Genomic DNA, 18,571 nt, shown 5'->3' with positions numbered 1-18,571 from the left:
GAAGTGTAGAATTTACCCAAGGAAAGTATGTCAATAAGCAGTGCTGAGTTCCACAAAGCAGGTACAAAAGAGCAAATAGAAAAATCACTCATAATGACACGTTTCAAAACCAGAGAAATGAGAGATCTGTGTCAATTGACTTCAGCTAACAATCTGTAGAAAACAGACTTGAAAACTCCTTCTGGTAACTTTGTCTCCAGGCATGGCATTTTAATACAATACTAGAACTTTATAGGTAATGCAAAATTTTAGTATCACCTGGGGTAGCCAAGTCAAAGATGGTATAGCAAGTAGAAATCAAGCTGTCCTATTAATTATGCTAGATTAATGTTATAATCAAAGAAGCCTGTAATTGACAACATGCAAAAAAAGTTACTTGGAAAATGTGTCAATTCTAAAAGAAATACAATCTCTCAAAGAAGATGCTATCATATTTTAAATGAATAGGCAATGTCAATCAAAGTGTCCCATATTTTAATAATAGCTTAGATTTAAAGTTTTTATTAAACAAAACCTGGATACTATAAATTATACAATAGATTATACAATAGATTATCTAAGACCACAAACACCAAATGTCAGGTATTGTCTAAGGGACTGGGACTGGGATAAATGTAAAAGAATGCAAGGTGTCAGTTTTGGACATACTTTAAGTTAGCGGTGGGGTATTTAAGGGAATTCCAGTGAGAGTGCAGGAAGTAATAATGGGCAAAATATGCATTTTTATTTAGAGGTAATTATAATGGCTATGCAATTTAGAGGTTTGTGCTTTTATTATAAAAGTAGGATAAATAACAGTGTGAGAGTATGTTGAATATTGGAGAGGAGCTTTCTATTTATGTTTCTAGGAAATAACATGAATATTTAATAAATGCAAAACTGTGTCTCATTCTTGGTTTTGGAAAATAAAATTTCCAACTTTTACTCCTCCATTCTCCATAGACTTTCCTATTTTCTCTAACATGTCTGTTCAACTACTGAATAAGGAGTATCTGACAACTTAAATATGATTCATCTGAGGACTAAAACATTAAAATACACAAGGCTGTCTCCACCTTTTGTTTTCTTTTTATCTTATTTACTTTTTCAGAACAATTTGGGCTCTAGTAAATCCACTTCAGAATGCATCCTAAATCAGGTGAATGGTAATTCTATGCTCAATGATGTTCTAGCAGGTAGATCTTCCAGAGAAGGCAAGTGTTAAGTTGTTAATTTATTTAACTGGTAAAGTCAGGAAGAAATGTTTGTTTTATTGAAAGATAAAAATAATTCTTTTTTAAATTTCAAGACTATTTTATAGAGCAGTTTTAGATTTACAATAAAATTGAGAGGAAGGTAAGAGATTTCCCACACACCCACTGCCCCCACACCTGCATAGTCTGCCCCATTATCAGTATCCCTCATCAGAATGGTACATTTTTTATGAAGGATGAACCTACCTTGACACATCATAAGCACCCCAAATCCATAGTTTAAACTAGGATTCCCTCTTGGTGTTGTACCTTCTATAGGTTTGGACAAATCTTTATTAAAATATCACACAAAATATTTTCACTGCCCTAAAATATCCTCTGTACTCTATTCATCTATCTCTCCCCATCTCCCCACAGCCATTGTTTTTTAAAAAATTTCCTCTGTAGTTATGCTTTTTCCAGAATGTCATATAGTTGGAATCATAAAATATTGAGCCTTTCCAGTTTGGTTTCTTTCACTTAGTAATAATAATTTAATTTTCCTCCATGTCTTTTCCTGGCTTCATAGCTCATTTCTTTTGAGTGCTGAATAATGTTCCATTGTGTGGATGTACCACTTTATGTATCCATTACTGAAGGACATCTTGGTTTCTCCCAAGTTTTGGAAACCATGAATAAATGGCTATGAACATCCATGTGCAGATTTTTAAGTGAACCTAAGTTTCTAACTCTTTGGGTAAATACCAAGGAATGCGATTGTTGGGTTCCAAAGTGGGTGTACCATTTTGCATTCCCACCAGCAATAAATGAGAGTCCCTGTTGCTCCATCTCCTCACTAGCATTTGGTGTTGTCCATGTTCTGGATTTTGGCCATTCTAATAGTTGTATATTGGAATCTTATTATTGTTTTAATATTCATTTCCCTAATGACATATGATGTGGAGGATCTTTTCATATGCTTATTCATCATTTCTATAGTTTCTTGTATTTCTTCTTTAAGTAATTACTTAAGATCATTATTAGAGTGCTTATATTTACACATAAATATGTATTTCAAATAGTTACTCATTAAGGCTGAAATTTTATTTTACCTGAGGAGATGGAAAAAAAAATGAATTTTGCCTTAGGTACATATGACACATTTTTCTGCTAACTGCAGAAAATGATAAAACTGAGTCAAGTAGTTTATAGGAAATATTAAACAATCCACAGACTCATCAATCACAAAATAGCAAATATAATGTAATATTCTTAATTTCTACAAAATCAAAACTACCTCATGTAAAACATTAGCCTTTTAAGACTAGAACACTGTCCTAATTTAAATGACATTTTCTTCGATTTTTTTTCTAAGAATAAATTTTGTTAGATTTCTTATGAGTAATGAAATAATCTAATCCAGGGTTGAAAGCAAAAGGCAAAAGGACTTTAAATGGCAAAAAAAAAAAAAAAAAAAAAAAAAATCTAACTTAGGAGATATAAGGACTAGTTTCTTTTCCTGTCTTCTAGGATTTCAATGGCTGAACCATCATTCTGATTTTGTAGGATTGTTATGAGAGTTGGTGATATGTTAAAATATCTACCGCAGGACATGATTGGTACTCAATCAATGTTAACTGTATCTGAATTTTAAGCTTGTCTTTACATAGACTTTCAAGACACTTATTGATCCATACACATAAATAGTCAATAATTATGAAAAATAAAACAAAATAAAAGTGAGTCTGAACTTCGAAGACTTCTAGTGACATAGTTTTTTTTTTTTTTTTTTTTTTTTTTTTTACCTAATAAATAAAAGAGATCCTTAAAAGATTGTGACAAGGGAAATTATAATATGACAGCTTTAATATGTCATATTTTAACATATTTAATCTGACTTGATTGGCAAGAGATCGTCTGTACATGTGTGTGCATTCATGTGAGTGTAAGAACAAAGAACAATTAATAAAGAGGCCCTTAAAATTCAACTGGTCTGGACAGAAGGCAAACATCTTGCTTCCTTTCAGATTTTTTTTGGGGGGGCATATGATCCTGACTGCTTTTCTGTATTGAGTTTTATGATTTGTATGTGATAATAAGTCTCAGTATGCTCAACTGGATAATTCTCTTTTTTTCCTGGACAATTCACACAAATAGCAATAAATTTATCTGATGCCTGCTGCTTTCTTTTATGTCATTTGGAAATGAGTTACTGTTGTATTTTCAGCATAAATTGAATTCTATCCTTTTAAACATGGATTTAAGTGGTTTGGTACTTTAGCTTTTTTCTGTTATGTTACAGAATATTATTTAGTCAAAGTGATACACTGTGGGAAGAGTGCCATCTAAATCCTGTTGCTATTGTGGAATCTGGGATTTGTTTCCATGGACACTGAGCCAAGCTAACAGTCAGGGTTTCATAGCTTAACATTGACTGAGACTGAGAACCTAAGTAGTCTTTATTTAAAATGAAGTGACTATAAATTAAGCAAACATTGTGTATATTACATAAAGAACTAGCTTATCAAATTTTCTCTACAGAAACATATTGAAAAGAGACTATTAGAACTTCCAGAATTTTCTTAAAACAGGAAAGACCACTACTTTCTCCAATCCTAATATCTATAGGTTAATAATTTTAATGCTTATACTAACACACACATATGATAATGAATTAAATATAATGAATGATGGCATATTTATTAATCTAGAGTAAAACTAGAAGCTAATATAACAAGCATCTCTATTGACTTTGAAACAAAAATTCTCCAACTGTATTTCTGTCTATAGTAAAAAATAAAAGAACAAAATGCTAGTATAAAGTAAAAATATTTAATCAACCAGATAACTCAAATTATATAAAAGTGCTACAGTAAGAAGACTATTTTTTTCTTCATTCTATTTCAGTAGAAATATTGCTTTCCAATGTGGGTGGCTGTGAGGTTCCTAGGTTCAGATTCTTGTGTTCTGGGAAGAAAGGCATCTTTACTAAATTGTGAATCTGCCTTGCTTACTGTTTTACTCAGCCATCAACCTATTTCATTCATTCTAGAGAGCTGCATGTAGGCTGGGTTTTATATGGCATAAAGTTTTATCTCATCAATGGTTCATTGACCTTTATTTATTATTTTCCTCAGAATTACAGTAAAATAAATCTTAATCTACTAGTGACATAACATAATCATTATTCAATTCCTAATTAAATTCATGTATGTTACTATAGAAATCATGCTTAATTTCAAATAAATTAGAATAATAATGTTTATCAAGAGTCTCATGTGATATTCAGCATATGATAAATTTTCAACAATTTTAAATTATATGAAACAGGACAATCTTAAGTAACTCTTTAAAAATAATTTTAATTGAGGCTTATAAAGGCTTATAACACCAAAAGTACATATTTTACACATTCTTGTGGTTGCAGCAACTATCCCTATATTCCCCAGTATACCGATTTGATTGTTTCTGATTTGTGCTTGGTTTGTCTGAACTATTAATGCAAGGCAAGGATTCTAAATCATTTTGGATGTCTTTGCAAATATTGGTTAAACTTATTTTATTAGGCACTTTCACCAATCCTTTGTTCTACGTATTCCAGGTAATGTTACCTGTTTCTTGGCAATAAAACAAAGTGCTGCATTGGTGGCACACAAACACTGTCTGAGAAAACACTGAAACTTTTAATACAAAGAAAAAAAAAGAAAGACAGAAGAAAGAAAAAGTCTTTTGAATTCTGCTTACTTTTAAATAGGAAAAACAATAATTTTTGTTGTGTGTTTCAGTTTCAGTTAAGACTTGAATCAAATGTGACAATATAAAATGAAAATCTGTTGTCTTTCTATATTCAGCTTTAGTAGCTGAAGAACATATTGGAAAATTGTGTGTTGTAGAAGTGGAGGACACATTTAGAGACAAATTTCCAGCTAAAGCACCAGAAATCATCTGTTGCTTTGTTTAAAGCTATATTGCAAAGTCCAGCAGCCTTGAGAATGAGCTCATTTTTTAAATGGAGTAAAAATAATTACTAATATTTACCAAAAAATAAGTATTTTAGATTAATCTATGGATTGATGTTGGCATTAATTACATTATTAAAAACTTTAAAGATGCAAGCAATGCAAATTTGTTACCAAATTTTGCATTCACTTTCCATATTGATCATGTAAAATTTCTTATGGTCATCTTGTAATGAAGCTGCTTGACTTCCTCCCAAAATATAAAGTCACTAATTTATTTTCTGTGTTCTCCTTCTCTTCTGACAATTATGGTAAAATGGCACATAAAGTTACTCGCATTTTGGTGATAAAAAATTCAATGGTTACATGCATGGTTTTATTAACTTCTTTCTTCAAATAATAATTTTAATAATTATGAAATTAGCCTCAGAAAAAAATTGCTAGGTGTTTTTTGTGTTGACAAGTTATTTACTTTTTTAAAAATCAGATGTAAGAAAATGTCAAAACATAACTACCTCTGTAGGGTCACAATAATTATCTATCGCATGGGTCCTTTTTGTCCACAAGGATTGAAAATCTTCCATTCACACCCTCCTTGATTCTAATTGGTTATTAACCTTATTCTTCTCCTTATCTCACAAACTGGTGAGGGAATAAAAATGCAAAAGAAAGAAATGATTATCTTGACTCCAGTCCCTTATAAGCAAAAAGAAATTAAAAAAACATTTAATGAGATATTAAATGGGAGAATTAATGAGATCTAAAATGGGAGAATTCTTCTTTTTCTCTGCGATAGAAATGAAGGACATAAATATGACTTAATATATAGATATACCTGGTGTGTAGAGCCAAAAGTAGTATTTCCATCTTGTTGACTCTTTTTTTCAAAGTACAGAAACATCTAATCAACTGCTTTCTGCAATAATGAAAATTAATATACTATAGTCAAAGATATATTTAAACATATATTTGAAAAAACCTCTGTGGGATAAACAGCATTTTTTTTTTTCATTTTAAATAAGAGAAAAATGACGCTCAAAGTTTAAATTTTATTCAGAAACTCACTCAGTGAGAGTAAAACTCATATTTAAACTTCAAAGCCCATTCAATTTCCAGTATACTGTGAAGTAGGGTGATGCCACCGATATGGGGGTTTAGTCAGAAAGTACAGTTCCACAATTCAAATTTCACAAATGGAACAAGATCCTTGCAAGTGTCTTGGTGACTATATTGCTAAAATGGAGTGGAGAGAAGTTTAATGTTGCTCAGGATTCTAGGGGGTTGGAGGTGTTACACCTGGTCACTTGAAAATAGCTTAATAGATATAAGATTGGTTTTAAGGAAAGGTGGTTTTCCAGGGGATGAGTATGGGCAGAGGATAAGACTGAAAAGCAGGGCCCTGATAAGAAAAATAAATGAATGCATTCATTCACAGCCTCTCTTGGAGGCCAACACAGGGCAATTTGTCTACATGAGCTCTCCCCGCTGAGAAGAGATATAACAGTGGGGTTGGTCAGGGACCATCCATAGTACACTCTTCAAGCAAAGACAAAAGAGCATTCCTTTAGCCTGAAACAGGGTAAAATATTCCCACCTGAAGTCATAAACTCAGCCCAGGCCTTGTGAGTTCTTTATCTCTTGATAAGAAAGTGTTGCAAGCACAAGGCCCAGTCTTAAGTGGCCCATTGGGGGCCAAAAGACTACATGCACAAGGAAACTGCCTTTACCAAAAGAAAGTCTGATTTAAATCCACTTCTTTTCTTTTGCAAATGACTTTGTTTTTACAACATTCAATGAACTTTTAAGATCTCTTTATTCCTTTTTTTAAAAAATTTTTATTGGAGTATCATTGATTTACAATGTTGTTTTAGTTTCTTCTGTACAGCAAAGTGAATCAGTTATATATATATACATATATCCACTCTTTTTAAGATTCTTTTCCCATAAGATTTCTTTTTTCTTAATATTTAAAATTTCAAGAGATCTTCCTGGGTTGGGTTTTTTTTTTTTTTGTACATTTTAATCATTCAGTATAACCTTTAAATATAAATATGTGGTTTTCATCCCTAAACCTTTTTTCTATTATTTCTTTAACATTTTTTCTTCCCAATATTTTCTGTCCTCTTTTCTTGAGCCTCCTATTAGCTTTTTGGACCTATGAATCACATTACTTATATTTTCCATTTTTATCTTTCTGTGTAGCTTTTAAGCAAATTTCCTCAAATATAGTTTTAGCATTTTTAAAAATGTTTAACTATATACATTTAATATATAGAGAAGTTTATTGTATGTATATATATATATATATATATATATATATATATATATATATATGTATATGTCAGTATTTTTTTATACTCACACACACACACAAGTGTGTATATAAATTTTTCAACAGCAAAAGCAGCTTAGATACCCATCACTTGAAAAGTGGATAAATTATATCACATATATTCCACATACATATATCAACATATATCAACTTTAAGAAACTAATGCTGAGTGAAAAATGAAGCAAAATGAGACATAAAAATATTCAAACAATACTTTATTAGGAACATAAAAATTATATATACTTATATATATAAAAATAAATTATACATATATTTATAATATATATGTATATTACAATTATGGTTTCCTATTGCAATGAAAGAGAATGGAAGAAACTGAATGGTTTGTGTAGAAAAAAGTAAAAAAATCATTAAATTAAAGACAATTTTTTCATAGGCCAATGATGAAGATCTCTCTCTCTCTGTCTCTCTCTCTCTCTGTCTCTCTCTCTCTCTCTCTGTGGTCAAATAACAAAATGCACCTAACTAATGCATATTAATTTGTATTCAGTAAATTTGTTACTGTTGTTACAGATCAAGGGCTCATGCTGTCTGACTGGAATAGAAGCCTGTATTATGGACTGGTTTTCTGAGGAAAGAAACAGCTTTGTGAGGTTGACCACCAAGGAGACAGGAGGCAGGGCTCAGATACAAAATACAAATTCTTCCTAGTATTAATTCAAAGGAATGCCATCATTCCATTTGGTGGATTTCCTGAAGCTCTAAATGGGAATTACTTTGAGAGAAAAACACTCCAATGTTTGCTTCAGCAGCCCATACACAAAAAATGCAATGATGCAGAGAAGCTTAGCATGGTCCCTGTGCAAGAATAACATGTACATTTGTGAAGTGTTCTCTATTTTTTTCTATTTTTTATTGTTCATATGCTCCAGAGTTTTTGTTAAAGTAATAAAAAATTTTGGAAACAGATAGTGGTTATGGTTGCACAAAGTAGTGAATGTAATTAAGGTAAACAAAATTTATGTTTAAAAATTGTTAAAATAGCAAAGTATATATATATATATATATGCAAAATAAGGGTACAAAAAATACAGTTAATTTATAGAAGTTCCGTTATATTGCATCATTTTTCTCCATTCTCCTTACTCTTATAAGGGAAAATTGAAAATTAATTAGAAGGATAAGAATATAACCTGGTATCATTATTTGTTTTTTCCCATTTTAAAGCTCAATAACAAATATAGCAGTGATTTACATATGGAATATATTGAAAAATTAATAGATCATCTGTAATAAAAGCCATGGTAGGACTTTTTTTTTAATCTCACAGAGTCATTCCTAAAAATATATTTCTTGTTTATATAGAAATTGTTTTGCCTTTTAATCTGCTGGTATGTTCAAAATTTATTTCTAAATCTCTTGCCATTTTGCTAGAACTGTGCTCTCACCAACTTCATTTTTCTTATTCATTTTGCTAAAGAGCCAAAATCTTTTAATTCTGTATTTACAGAAATGATGTTTGACATGTTATACCATCTTTTAATTTTTGTTTGTCTTACAAATAATAACATAATTCTAGAACTGTTCTAAAGCCAAATATATGTTTATTAAACACACAGGATTGTCTTTTCTTTTGAACTGCCTCACAGAACATCACCAATTGTCAGAAGATACCAGATTTAGTATGATAATCACTGTTCTCTTACTAAACATGCAAATCTAAATAAGATTTATTTTGTGTCTGCTCAGTTACCTAGACTAATATCAATTCTGTGATAATATCATACCAGAATGTAGTCATGACAGCAACACAACATATGTAGTAAGAAGAACTAGGTTTTTTGTTCTTTATTTAGATCTTTCTAACTTACCTTTTTAAATACATTGTAGGTTTGCTGATAATAACATGTGCCTGGCCTAACTACTTCAGTTAGTTTAAGAAATAACTAAAATATTATCTTTGAAATGATTCTGTACACTAGGGGAAATAATTATTATAAATATTATTTGTGGAGTTTGGTAACACAGTAAATGTATAGAATTTTAGGAAATTAAACAATTCACTGAAAACACATGAATAAATTCACTGAAATAAAATGGAATTCATCACAAGAAACTGCAGGGTAGTTCTTTTTCCCTATACTACCTAAGTTTCATTTGTTTCTTGTCATTTTCATTTTCTCATCTTATCCCTAAAGAAAAACAGAGATTTCAATTCATCTACTGATAACAAGGGCTGCTTGTATCCAGTGAAATTCATTACTGCTTTGATTTTTACATAGTTCCCTCCGTCTGTTTGAGCTGTTGTCTTCTTGGCATGTCCATTTTTTCTCTCTGTAGTCAAGATTACTCTGATCTGTACTTTGATATTCATTTCCTTGCTGCCTCTTGCACACTACATAATGACATGAATGTCTATCATGTTGAAGAAAGAAGATACTGTTTTTGGTACTTTAAAATAAGTGAATTTAGGGTTTTGTTGCTGCATATACAAAAATAATGTACTGTGAAGTGTAAAATTACTTTTAAATGATACTGAAATGTGTAAAGTTAATAAATAACTAACAAAGGGAAAAAAATCAGAGGCAAGAAAAGAAAAAAAAAAAAAAAGTACCATAGTTAAGAGATTTAATCTGTGTTTTTTTCTTGGTGCTGTTTCCCTCAATGGTTATAGAAAACATTGCAATAGATCTCATATGTACTATTTATGCATTTTGCACTTGCTTCAAATTGTTTATGTCTATAAAAAGTTAATGTGTATATACCCTTTTATCTGTGTGAGGTATGCATCAATAATTTATCTTAATATGGGTTTTAGGAAATCTAAGATATTTGCATACCTTTTTACCCTTATTGAGCAAGGTAAGTTAAGAGTTGTGTTATTGTTCAAGTTGACACATCCTCATATGATGTAATTTTTCTTGAGCTTGATTATCTAATGCTGTTATAAACACAGTGTATTGAACACTTACTTTGTTCTGAGCACAAAATATTGTATTTGAATTTCTTGAAGAGTTTCAAAGATATTCCCAAGACCAAGGGAATCTTACAATTACACACAACCCCATCTACACTTGGAATTATGAAGTATTCTAATTTGACAGTGATTGAGGTATAAAATGATATCCCAAATTTCCTTTAATCAGCATTTTTAAATGCCAAAGATTTTGAGCACTTCTTCATATGCTTATTCTCTCTTTGGGTTTCTTATTCTGTAAAGTGCCTATATACACTCTTTATACACTTTGTATTACAGTTTCAGCACCTTTGCTGTTAATTTGAAGAATTTTTTTGTATATTCTAGATATATATATTTTTTTTCTATTAGACATATTCTATTCTGTCCTCTAACTTTTAAATTCATGCAAATTTTATGCAATCCTGACTTCAGAAAATTTTATTTTTGAGAAACCTGAAAATTGCTCAAAAATATATAGAGAAGTATAAGAATGCACAAAGACCCCAGTAATTTTTTTAAAAAGAAGATAAAGACTTACTATAATATACTATAGCATTTCATATGTTTTAAAATTTAGCATGTATAAGAACACACTGATAAACCAACTGAAAGAACAGAAAGCTGAAAACAGACCATTTATAGATGGTCTTCTCAAATACAATAAAGTGTTATCATAAATCATTGAAAAAAGATGGAGAATTTCAGTAGATTGCATCAGGAAACCTAGCTCTCCGTATAGAGAAAAAGAAATTTAATCAAACGTGATGCACAAGGATGGAACTTAGATGGATTGAATATTTAATTTTGAAGATTAAACTGTAAAGTTAATAAAGGAAATTAAAAAAAAAATCTTTATTGTGTCCTAGAGGCAGAAAAGAAACTTCTTGCATAAAACCTTTACAGAACAAATGACAAGGCAAAAAATGATAGATTTAGTTACATCAGAACTAAAGATTTGTTTTTATAAAGGACATTAGTGTCATTTTCAAATTTATTCACTACCAATAGAGAATGAAAAATATATTTTAAAAAAGTGATACCAATAACGAAAATATACAGTGTCTATAAATAAATTAAATATGTGCAAGAAGTTTATATAAGGATGGACTCAACATTTTAAGGACTTTTTTTTCTTTACAATTTGATCTCTAGATTCATTTCAATGAAATTCACAATTTTGTGAGGCATAGTCAACAAACCTCTCCCAATGAACTTACACCCAAGAATATGTAAATTATTAAGACTTTAATGAAGCTAGAGTTTTTAAGATAGCATTTATATTGGGACACGGATAGTAAAATTGACTAATTCTATAGAGAGGAGGTCCTGGAAATTATCCCCTACATATACAGAAACTTGATTAAAGAAAGAACTTGAGTTACCAGAACTGGAATGGGGAAACTTATTATAATTTCAAAAATACATACTATTTTTATAGTACATATCAACTTATGAAACCACTTTCTTTGGCATTGGCGTGTAGAGCCAGAATTTAGTAGCCAGTGGAAACTGTCTGTGGTTCCTCAGGACTGTATACTTATTAAATTGCTACATGTAGTTGGTACTACAAAATTTAAGTCTTGTTCTTTTTAAGTAACCTCAGAGAATCGAAGAAAAATTGATGTAGAGCTGATGAACTCTTATGCTGTTTATATCTTCATTTAGATAAAAAGCAAAATATTATCCACCATCTTTAATGTGGCTCATGTGTGTCAAAAGGACATGCTAATTTCCAGACCACTCTTTTCTCTGTACCTACTGCCAATCAGATTTTCTTTGGAAAATAAATCCGCATGTCATCAGACAAGTGACTCATATAAATTATAAGCTTGATATATTGACTGCATATTCTATTTCCTTATCAGGATACCAAATTTGGGACACCTTATGTGTATATATTAATATGCAATGATAGTGCCATTCCCAGTTCTAAGCAACAAGGAAAAACAGTGGAAAAAGATAAAAATCACTGCCTCATTGAGTGAGCATACGTTCTAGTTGGCCAAGTGATAATTTAGCTAAATAAGTGTAACAGTTATCTGCATAATTATGCCAAAAGAAAGTAACTTAAAACATTTACTATCACACAATTTCTGTGGGTCACAAATTCAGGTGCAGCTATTCAGGATGCCTCTGACTCAGGATCTCTCATAAACTTGTTATCAACATCTCATTCCTAGCTGCAGTCAGAATATCCACTAGTAAGCTCCCTCACATGACTATTGGTTGTTGGTTGGAAACATTATTCCTTGCCATATGAGCCTGATCATTGGGTGACTCACAAAATAGCAGTTGCTTCCCTCAAAGAAAGAGGTGGAAGCCACCATTTTGGGGGAAACAACCTAAGAAGCCGCATCCCATTTATTATGTTATATTTTCTTTGTTAGAAATGAGTCAATAAGTCCCGCCCACATTTAAAGGAGAGGCGATTACACGGGGGGATGAGTGCAAGGAGGTGGGGCTCGTTGGGGGCCATTTTAGAGGCTACTTCCTGTAATAGGTAAATGAATAGTGATAAGGACTAAGAAGACAAGTTATACAGAGAAGAAGATAAGTTTCCAGGGAAAGTTGAAATTTTAGATAGGGTGAGAAGACAGCACTGACAATGAAATTTGACACTAGTAAAGGGTGATGACACATGTGAATATGCGAGGCAAGATCATTCAAGACTGAGAAAATGGCAAATAAAGAGATCTTGATATGTAACAAATCAGTAACGAGAAAATTAAAAATAGCACATACTGAGAAAGTTATAATTGGCTCTCTCACTCATTAGGCTAGGATAATAGACAAGGCCAGCTCAAAGTTAACATGAAACAATATGTCTCTGAGGATATGATACAGCTGTAAAGTGTCATAACAATCACCTCCTTTAGTGACTACTGATTTCTTAATCACTGAGAAACTCTGCCCCTGAAAATCATACCATCAGAAACGTTGTGGTTTGAAACAATATAACTAAAAATGAAACATACCACTCTTGCCTGGATATCTATGTCACTTGGTACAGAGTACAGCCTCAATTTTCAATCCAGGTACAGAGATGCAGAAAATAGTTTTCTGGACACAACATTCCACATTTAAATTAACTTTGCCATTTCCATGGAAACACGACCCTGGGTCCACTTTCCAATCTAGACCTCACGTTGACCCTGTTACACAAAGCCCAGCTCTGTTTTTAGCCTATCAAACACTGCTTCAGTTAGATTTCACCTACATGCCACCTGTCCCAAATCCTATAATAACTGTCTTTTCTCCTTTGTGGAAACATGCTTTGGTTCCCCCATTGTACAGTCTTTCTCACTAAGATGGGTCCATAAGCTTGACTTTGGGGAACTACAAGCTTGTTCTCATTAGTCTTAGATTGATTGGGTTGAAAAAGTAAGGCATGTTGAGAGAACGAAGAAGAGGCAGTTAGCAGAGGAGGACAGAGAAATACATTTTTCCTCCCTCAGGGTAACAAAGGGTCTAGTCAAATGGAGGATACTATTATATTGTTGGCATTGTGTCACTCATATCATTTATCTCATTGGAGATAATTGAACAAACTAATTGAATAACATGGTTGGAGATATTTTGGATGGATAATAATAAATTTTCAGTCTTGGATACATGGTGGGATTGAAGTTAATTTAATGCGCTATTTGCTTTCTGCAGGAAGGTTCTACACTGCCCACTTTGGGAACCAGGATAATACCTATGAAGCAGTTGTTTGTGTTTTGAAAGCAGCTGATGGAAGTAAGAGTAGAATAGCCAAGACAGACTTCTGTTTTTTTCTCCCAAAGGGGATCACTAAACCCTAGATGGCCAAAATTTGTGACTAGCAGGTAAAAGTATTTAATACTGAGTATGGATGTGGGCATGGATACTTATTCTGAGTAGTATTTCTGGTAGCTTGTCTTTGCTTTGATTTTCTGAGTGGGTGCAGCAATCTAGTACTAGCTGTGAGCACATGGCTGTCCCACCCAATCCCTACTGGGGCCAAGCAACAGTTCTGGGTAAGGGTGTCTGTAAAGAAAATTAAAACTTGCCCTCAGGAGCTCTGTTTCAAAGTTTAACCTTTTTGGAGGGTGAGTTGGGGCAAAGCATGTTACCAAGTCCATTTATATGGTTACCCATATAACCAACCTAAAATTTACCAATAATACAATGTCTCATAATAATTATTATTCCATTTATTTAGCTCCTGTGTCTACCTCTAAATTGATTTTGAATTTGTGTGGAATGCCTATTATGGATGGACACTATAAAGCTTCAACAGTCTGCACTAGTTACCATCCTATTTTTCGGTTCTCCATCTTATCCAAACATCTGGACAATATTACCTACATTAGCTATCTACACTTTCTCATTTCTCTAGCAAGTTATTCTAATCTGACTTTCATTACCAAAACTCTACTGAAGCCCTTTTAAGGTTTACAGTGATCTCCATGTTGCTAAACGTTCTTATGCAAACTCAGCATTTGGAACGTTTGACCATTCTCTCTTTCATGGTATGCTTTTTTTTCCTTAGCTTCTATATACCTCCCATCAACATGTCTCAGCTTTTTAATTGATATTTCATCTTTTACTCCACCTATAAAATCTAAAACCTGAGGACGTCAAGTTTGGTTTTCAGTCCTTGCCTTCTTCTGTGCTTCCTATAGAGAGCCTCATCTACTCTTATGATCTTAATCTTAAATGTAGTTCACACACACACACACACACACACACCCAGTGGTTCCCAAGATATTTTGTCCAGACACGGTGTGTTTCATAAGCTCCTTCAGACCCAAAATCAATGAAGCATCTACTTACCACCTTTATCTAGATAACTAACACGTACCTCAGGTTTATGATTTCAAACTTTACTACCTTCATCCCCTCCAAAGCTGCTCATGTTTAGTTTTCCCTTTCATATTAAATAGTGTCCCAGTCCATTCATATCTTCCATTTTAAACCCAACAGTCATCTTTTCCTTGTTACCTGCCTTAATATCCCACCACCCCGCACACATTTAATCCTTGTACATAGATTCTATAAATTCACTTCAAACTGCCATCATCTCTACCTTGAAAAACATGCAATAAACACTTATCAGATCTCTCTTCAATGATTCTTATTTCCCTCCAAACAATTCTATTCTGTAGGCTCGATTTTTTCTGACCTAATATAGTTATATTTCTATCCATATGATAATTTTTAAGCCTGTACCTTATAACCCATTTTTCATAAATTAGAGGGATTTTTTTTTTTAAATGGAAGTAAGTCACGCCATTCTCTCCTCAAAAGCATCCCATAACATCCCACTATGAATGGACACTTTTTAATAATTTTAGCATTGGACTTACAGATTGTGTAAGAGGGCACAACTTTTCATTTCATCCTCAATTTCATCCACTACTCAATCTCTACGCTATGCTCCAGTAACTGGACTGCTCATCACTGCCACAAATAAGTCATGTCATTTCTAGGGCTGTTTTTCAGAACCTCTGTTCTCCTATCTCAATGAGAAAAAATCTAAGCCACGTACTTTAAGGTCTAAGTCAAATGACAACTCTTTGATAAAGTCTTTTTTCTTCTTCCTCTCTGGTCTTTCATGATCTCTTTGTGGATACATTTTATAACACATGTAATTTATAAATAGATGAGTAGGTATCTACCTTTTCTCGTTATTTTAGACTGCCAGAGTTCTAAGACTTATTAACCATATCCCCAGTTCCTAGCATACGGTCCCTAGTTCAAAGGGAATAGTTTAGAACTGATGATTGAATCACATTGAGATAATACTAATTATCTACTAATAAGTGATTGATAAAGTTGGGTAATTTAGCCTTGAGATTTTGTACTCATTAAATACCATTTTCAACTCTTTTCTCTTTCTTACTTTGAACATTTATGCCCCAAAATGCTACTGTTGTAAATAAGTAACAAAAATATATTTTGCCCACAGGTTAGACAACAACCATGAAATCATTTTCATAGATTTTTGAATTTATTCAATAGTGTAACTACCATTAGTACAGAAGAAAGTTGTAATAGTGCTGTTTATTTTCTGCATAGGCAAAATATGCTGAAATTTGGGAATTAGTCTCTGTTACTTAGTACCATGGTAAACATGATATCAAGTTGTACATGAATAAGGCATAGATTTCTTAGAATTCAATAAATAAGCATGTGATATTGTTAATATTAATATGTTATTATTAATCCCAGTGGAATTTCTAACCATGTCACTTAGTCTGCAGCATATGGTTGAACAGGCCTAACACACGTTCCTTCCTCTGGCCACAAATTCCCATTCCCTAGTTCTGCATAGCATATAGAGAAACTGCACATCTCCAACTCATTACCTAAATAAACCGGCTTTACTTAAGAAACTGGAGGAATAGCTCTATAACACATAGACTGGTTAATGTTCATAGGCTGCACAGTCATGACTATGGTAATGAAATGAAACAAAATAAGAAAAGCAAATAAATTATGCATTTACACCCGTTAAAAGTTTAATAATGAAAATATGATGCTCTAGGGTGAGCCAAAAGAAAAGAGAAAATCTGAACAGTTAGAAAAACAAGACTTCCCCATCATTAAATGGCCTGAGGGCTGTACTTAAAATATGTCATTTAACCAGTCACCCCTGAAGTGCCTTACTGCTTAATCACGTAATGGTCTCAGTCTGTGTGGAACACAGCCCATTGCCAACCCAGCACATGTCCTGTATTTTTCTCTCTCTCTCATTGTCTCCATTTTCTTTTTTTTTTTTTTTTTGGTAATCTCTCTTATCCTAATATGTGTGACTTAACCCCCAATATACATACATAATTCCCCCAAAGTGATTCCCTGTAAGGCTTGTTCAAAATATGATTTGTGAGAGAGATTTTGAATATATTTTACAACACTAAGCTGAATTCTGAGGAAAAAAGTAAGAAAACTCTCCTCCACAAGGATTTCGTTCAGCCCACTTTTAAACTTGATCCATAATTTGATCGAATGCTCTTGGGCACTATTAAATAGTAATAATGAACTTCACCTAAAGCCCTTAGTAATTTTGTTCCACATTTCCTTCTCTAATTATCTGCTATTCCCTATTTATTACTACTTCATTCTCTGCCTTCAGGCTGTCTAAAAATACTAAGAATGATAAATTAAACAATACATTTGGAACTAAGTTAACCTGTGGGGAGGGTTATAATTTAATGGGTTGTCTTCTGAATTAATTATTTCTGAATTATTTAATTGCAGTTTCTAAACAAATTTCTTAGAATATGTGACATTAGAACTTGCAGTATGTTTCTCATAAAATTATTATGGCAAAATCACAGGTTATCATAATCATCTATTTAAGTTTAATTTTATGGTAATTTTACTACACATATATACAGATTTACTGATTATATTTTTACTAACAAGTACTGTCTTCTACAGAAGTTTAACAATATTTTCCTTAGTATCTCACCAGTGCAGACATTAAATTGTTGACATTTTGAAACCAGTGCCTTTTTTCCCCCTAAGTAACAATAACCATTGACTTTTATATTAAAGTCTTATGAGTCTCACTATATTTATAGTTTTTTTAGATTAAGTACTGCTTTAGAGAAGATGATGATACATTGTACACTATTTACTTAAACACCTCAGTCTCATTAAAGTTCTGTGATAATCAATTTCAGATTCTCTGAGCTAAAAATCTCATTTTATCAGGAGAAACTGTCATATAGAAGAATCCACATTGCAAAATGACAAGCAGGCTATTTGTGGTGTGAAATTTAACCCATAAAGCAGAACTCTTATGAAAGTTTCTTACAATGCCAATACACAAAAACTTCTCAACCATTCATCAGTAGTCAGCAGGTCTAGAAGTGGGACAGCTCAGCCGGTCTTAACCTCTGGAATTTTCCCCGATTAATTACCTACTACATCCAGCCCACAAAAGTCTTCTCAAATTCTATGTAAGAATGGCTGTAGTGGCGATCCAAAGCTCTTTATAACCTCCTTTAATACTTTGATCTACTGGACAGATGCTTCTTAATACTTTAAAAAGCTCAGTGGTAGAAAGAAAGTTTTCACGAAGTACTAGGATATTATTCAACTGTAAAGTCTTAAATTTCCAAAGTATTTCAGGTCCTTTAATATATTAAAAAATATATACAATATATATATAAAAATTATATATTTTTTTCTTTTACATATTGTTCAATCTTAACT

General features: G+C 32.2%; 1 non-coding gene across 1 annotated transcript; it reads left to right on the top strand.

The window, feature by feature from the left end:
• The first annotated feature begins 8,223 nt into the window (after nt 1–8,223).
• Nucleotides 8,224–8,328, top strand: LOC137752307 (U6 spliceosomal RNA). Its single transcript, XR_011071151.1, has one exon. It is a non-coding gene; the product is annotated as a U6 spliceosomal RNA (small nuclear RNA).
• Nucleotides 8,329–18,571: the final 10,243 nt, after the last annotated feature.

The sequence above is a fragment of the Eschrichtius robustus genome, chromosome 18, assembly GCF_028021215.1.
Source record: "Eschrichtius robustus isolate mEscRob2 chromosome 18, mEscRob2.pri, whole genome shotgun sequence".
NCBI classification, from domain to species: Eukaryota; Metazoa; Chordata; class Mammalia; order Artiodactyla; family Eschrichtiidae; genus Eschrichtius; species Eschrichtius robustus.
This window is presented reverse-complemented; position numbering and strand designations above follow the sequence as displayed.